This window comes from Chrysochloris asiatica, unplaced genomic scaffold (genome assembly GCF_000296735.1).
Source record: "Chrysochloris asiatica unplaced genomic scaffold, ChrAsi1.0 scaffold00001, whole genome shotgun sequence".
In the NCBI taxonomy this organism is placed as follows: Eukaryota; Metazoa; Chordata; class Mammalia; order Afrosoricida; family Chrysochloridae; genus Chrysochloris; species Chrysochloris asiatica.
Genome location: NW_006408519.1, coordinates 35,517,225 through 35,523,505, shown reverse-complemented (window position 1 = coordinate 35,523,505; position 6,281 = coordinate 35,517,225).

Sequence of the window (6,281 nt, the reverse complement as noted above, 5' to 3'; positions counted from 1 at the left end):
CATTCCAGGTGCCGTGGTGGTAGGAATCCTGGTGTGGTGTTGTAGGATCAGCACTCAACCTCAAGTTAGCTTGAACTGCAAGGTCAGTGGTTCAAACTCACCAGCCGCTCCTCGGAACCCCTATACAGGTTCCCTATGAGTTGGGCCCCAGCAGACTTAACAGCACTTAACAACAACAATAACAACAACAACGACTTTGTAGCCAGCATGGATTTCACTCAAATTCGAATAACACTTGGCAGCTTTGGGAAACCCCAAAAGTACTGACTGGTACCTGGGCTTGCAAATGATGGGAAAGGCATTTATTATCATTCTACCTATCGATTCCAGGGTACTGAAGCTTGTCTTGTTTGAATGTAGGGGATAGGGACTGAGCACTCAAAAGGCAGGCTCACCAGCCTTCATGGCACAATGGTCTTGGTTCTGCCCTCCTTGCTGACACAACCTGCTTCTCCCACTGAGGTCCCAGTGCCCTCATCTATACAAGGATGTGGATTTTTTTTTTTTTTCATCCAGTGGTGGTGGTGGTGATGTACCGTGGAGTCGGAACCAACTCACAGTGACCCTGTTTAGGGTTTCCGAGGCTGTAAATCTTTACAAGAGTAGGAAGCCTCATCTTTCTCCCACAGAACAGCTGGTAGTTTCAAACTGCTGACCTTAAGGTTCGCAGCCCAATTCATAACCACTACGCTACCAGAGCTCCTTTTCTTCCTCCAGTATTCAGTATGTAATGAAAATGAATTAAGCACCACTTGTGGTGCTATTGGAAAAGCAATGGACCGACCACAAGGTTGGTTTAGACATCAAGGTCTGTGGTTCAAACTCACCAGCCTCTTCTCGGGAAATCCTAGGCAGAGTTGCTTTTGTGAGGAATAACTCTTTTGGTGTGGTCCATTTTCAGGACTAAGGGTAGCAGGCTAGCATAACAAAAAGGGTTCAGTGAAAGAACTAGTTTGACTAGCTAGGAACCTTAAAATAAGAATACACCCATCAAGAAAATAGGGGCAGTTCCTGGGGAAAGTGGGGAAACTACCTTTCAATGAGAATGCTCCCAGTAAAGACTAGTAGTCAGCCTTGGGAGGAGAATGTGACCTTACAACTCCCAGTGGAAGGAACTCTGGTAGCATAGTGTTTACGAATTGGCCTGCTATCCTCAGGGTCAAGCAGTTTGAAACTACCAGCTGTTCCACAGGACGAAGATGAGGCTTTCTGCTCCTGTAAAGATTTACAGTTTCAGAAACCCTGTACAGGGTCTCTATGAGTTGGAACTGACTCCATGGCACATAACAACAACAACAACAACAATATCCAGTGGATGGAGAACTGGAGGAGGGGCTTTTTCAGGTTTCAGAACAGGGGAATAAAAATGTTTGTGGGCTGTCCATGCAGCGCATCTGCAAGTGTCTACTGGGTAGAGCGTCCAATTTTGCAAAATCAAATAAAGAAAACCTCTCTCTCGCTAAAATGAATACAGATTGGATTACTTGTGCATTTGTTGGTGTTGACCACGTTTCTCACACTGTGAGTTGGAACTGACATGATGTCACTTAACAACAACATGTGTACCATAGGGGACCTGGTGACATTATAGGCTAAGTCCTTGACTACTCGTCTCAAGTTCAGCAGTTCAAATCCACCAGCCATTTTGCGGGTAAAAGATGAGGCTTTTTGCTCCTGTAAAGATTTACAGCCCCAGAAACCCTTCACAGGGTAACTATGAATCAGAAGTGATTGGATGTCAGTGAGTTTCTGGGCACCAAGGAGTCCTGGTGTGGCACTGCAGGGTAATGCACTGGACCGCAAGGTCACGTTGGACCACAGTATTAATGGTTCAGACTTATGAGCCATTCCTCAGAATCTCTGTTAGTCAGAGCCTACTAGACAGCACTTAACAACAACAACAACATGTTAGGTAGTGACAAAGGAAATCAAAGAGAATGGATGCATTAGAATTATGGTGTTAGTGAAAAATATTGAATGTGAGCCACTAAAAGAATGTGCGTATCTGTCTTTAGAAGAAACACAACCAGAGAGCTCCTTGGAAGTGAGGATGGTGAGACCTCAGATAGCTACTCTTGGACATGTCACCGGGAAAGACCAATGATTAGAAATGGATATTATGTTTGGTGGACTCCTGGTGTGGCACTGTAGGATAAACACTGTACTGTGAACCACAAGATTGGTAGTTCAAGCCCACCAGCTGATTTTTGGAAACCCTACACAGGGTCACTATGAGTCAGAACCAACTTGACTGCAATTAACAACAACATTGTGTTTGGTAAAGTAGCAAGCCGACCTTAATGAGACACCTGACAGACACTACAGTCGTAATTCCAAAGCGGCCAATGGCCATGAAGACAGCACAGAACTGGGCTATGTACGCCTTGTTCTGTTCTACTCAAGGTCACCATGACTAGAGCCCATCCAAGGGCTGTAACAGCTATAGCATGTGCTCTGGACCTCAGGGGCCAGGGAGGGACCACAGGTGAGGCAGATCTCAAAATCAAGCGGCTCAGTGGCTTAGAGGACTTCAAGAAGCTCTTTAGCAATAATCGTTGACTATCTTAACCAGAACATGAGGTTCTCCAGATGCAGAGGTTTGTTTTGAGGCTTCACTGTGATAGCGGTATTATGACTACAATTCGCAAATAAATGTAAAACAACACAAAACAGTACTCGTGTCCTTTGATTGACTTATTCTACTTCAAGATGCTGTTGAGAGACAGAAAATACCGGAAGGAAGAGTTTATTTACAAATAAGGGGATTAAAAAAAACTAGGAAACCTATTGTTCATCATTAACAGTCACATGGATGAAAAGAAATTTAAAACTGGTAGTTGAAATGGTTATGGAAGAAGAGAAACTAAGCTTATGGGTAAAAATGGCAACCAGGAAAAAAGCTGGAAAAAACCTTAAGATAACAAACACTTGAAAAACTTTGCATAAAATAATGCAAATGGGTTCTAGCACATTGAAATGATACTTGCTAACATGTTGCAGAAGTTTCTGGGTTGATGGATAGCTTTTTACTCTGTGCTTGTATTTCTTTCTTACAAGATGCTGTATATTTCTGAGATTTATTTAAACAGTCTATGACTAGATACTACAGGTAAGAAAGGAAAAAAACAAGGATAAGTAGCAAAACCAGAGAGCCGACAGCAACGACACTCCCTCCATCTCTGCTATTTCTCAGGCATTTGCTACAGGGAAGCTGCTGTTCTTAGTCATTGTTCAGTTCTAACTCAGGAAACGCACACAAGGTCACAAAGCTAATGGGACAGGACTGTCTGTGTGGAACTAAAGCAGTTGTGCTCTTGAGTCCTCATATAAGGGACTCAGAGATACGGTAGGCCAGCGCTCTTAGCAGCATTCTTCGCAACAACTAAAAGGTGGGAACAATCCAGATGTCTATAAGCAGCAGATAGCTAAACAAAATGTGGCATCTGCACACAATGACATATATCAAGCCATGTTGACCATGTTTTTAAGTACCGTCCAGTTGGTTCCAACTCACAGCGAGCCTATGCACAACACAGCAGAACACTGCCCGGTCCTGGACTAACCTCACAATGATCAGGCTCAAGCCCACTGTTGTTGTCACTGATTCAGTCAACCTTGTTGGGGTCTTACTCTTTTTCACTGACCCTCCAGGGACTGGTCCCTCCTGACAACGTACCGGAAGTAGGAGAAACAAAGTCTCCCCATCCTTACTTCTAAGGATCATTTTGGCTGTACTTCTTCCAGGACAGATTTGTTTGTTCAACCGTAAAGAGGACTAAAGGAGCCAAAGTGGTGTAATAGAAGCCCTGGTGGCATTGTGGGTTAAGCGTTGAGCTGCTAACCTGCAGGTCGGCGGTTCAAAGCCAACAGCTGCTCTATGGGGGAAAGGTGAGGCTGTTATTCCCATAAAAACTGACAGTCTTGGACATCCTAAGGAGCAGGTCTTCTTTGTCCTATTGGCTCACTATGAAAGGACTTGTTGGCCATAGATTTTGATTTTGGTTTTGGTGGTACAATGGCTAGCTTGGCTGCTAAATGAAAGTTTGATGGTTAAAAACTCAGCCAGTTCTCCATGAGAGAAAGACAACAGCCTAGGAAACCCTATGGGGCAGTTCTACTCCGTCACGTGGGACTGTGTGAAGAGTTGGAGACCGATTCAACAGCCCCTAAGCACGACAACCAACAGGAATGAGGTTCTGATCCACGGTGCGCATCGGATAAACCACAAAAACACGATGCTGCGTGAGAGGAGCCGGACATGAAGGGACAAATGGGGTATGATTTTACTTGTCTGAGCATCTAAGATAGGCAGATTCACAAAGACACAAAGACCAGTGGTGGCGGGGAGTGTAGCGGGGAAGCGGGGGTTATCACATTCATATAGAGCTTCTGTTGGAAAATGTTCTGAGACTAGACCATGGTGACAATTATGAGGGGGCTTCAAAAAATGTGTGGAAAACATCCGTCATCTTTTCACTCCACTTTTTCCACAAACTTTGTGCAGCCCCCTCATATACAACATCCTGAATGGCACACAATGGCAGTGAACAGTATACTTAAAACAGTAAATTTGATGTTATGGTTTTGCAACAATAAAAAACATTGAGTGAAAAAAAGGGGGGCTACTTATGAGAACACAGTAGAGTCATTTAGGTGCTTCCAAGATGTAGTGATGGACAGGAAATAGAAATTTAGAGACCAGAGAGGAGGTTCAAAATTCACCCACCCAACAAGTATGTGTTTGCTCACTGCCTGCTGGAGGCCAGGCACTGGGGAAGCTCATGAGAATAAAATGAAATCTCTGGTTTTTGGGAACTCACAGTCCAGTGTCTCCAAACCAAACCACTGCCAACAAGGCCATGTGACTCATGGCAGCTCCATGTGGGCAGAGCAGAACTGTGCTCCCTCTGGTCTTCTTAGCTGTAATCCGTAATGAGGTCAATCACTAGGCCTTTCTTTCATGGTGCTTCTAGGTGGGTTCCAACCAGCAAGTTTAGATCGTGGTCAAGCACCAACTGCGTAAACCACCTGAGGACCTCTGGGGTCTCCAGGACCCTACACTGTTCAAACTATGATACCGTTGAGTATGAAAAGGGACAATAAGCAGAGAAGGGGCTGGAACACAGGTGCCAACACAGAAGTGAACTTCTCCAGTTTCACTGGGAATCCCAACACAGAAGTGAACTTCTCCAGTTTCACTGGGAATCCCACCCCACAGCTTGTAGAGGGCAGGTGCTGTCCACACACTGGGACAGCACTTGTCCTGCTAGTGCCCATGACCAAAGCGTTAGGGTCAGGGGTTGGTTTTGAACTCAACTTCCCACCCTAGACCACCATTTCAAGCATGTCTTATCAAGTCTGTGCATCACAGGACAGGGTGACTCATTTCTGAAAGTTTCCAGGATGTAAATTCAAACGGTGGTCATCACTTGGAGGAGGACCAAATATGGGGAAGCACAAGGTAACCTGCTCTGCCTTTGTATGCAACAAGCAAACCAAATCTACAGTGAGAACTGGCAAAACAATGCAGCACATTGTTTCTTGTTTAAACTCGCTTACGATGCATACCAGGCTCAGCTCTATCTTGGAAGCTGTACAGCCAGAATGCTCCTGAGAGGCAAGGTTGACAAGACTTTGTCTCTCATACGTTGGGCATGTTGTCAGAAGGGACCAGTCCCTGAGAAGGACTTCATGCTTGGTAAAGAGGAGGGTTGGGGAAAAAGAGGAAGACCTAAACAAGACAGACTGACACAATGGCTGCACCACTGGGCTCAAATATAACAACTGTGAGGATGGTGCAGAACCTGACGGTGATGGGGTTTTGTTCTCTTGTGCAGAGGGTCACTGCCAAAAAAAAGAAGAAGAACCAGCCATTCCTCCCACAATCCTCTCTACTCCAGTGGGTTCAGTAGCGCATTGCAGTGAAGACACAGAACTCAAAGACAATACTCACAGCTACAGGCTTTCTTAGGAAGTCAGCAGGTTAGAATTTGGTGTCCAAAATGTTCAGGGCACAGTTGTTCCAGTCAGCTGCTGAAAAATGCCCATAGGATGCACCACTCCCTCACAAGCCTCTGCCTGAAGGCACTGGGCCCTAGCTCCATGATTCAGCAAACCTAGCTCCATGACTCAGCAAACCTAGCCCCCCTGCTGAAGTGCTTGGAGGCACCCCACTCTAAGCAAGCCTCCTTGACAAAGTCACTCAGCTTTACTTGCTCCATGGGCTAGGAAGCCCATGGCTCTGTCTTGTTCTCTGGTTCCTGCTTCTGCAGCTATTCCTC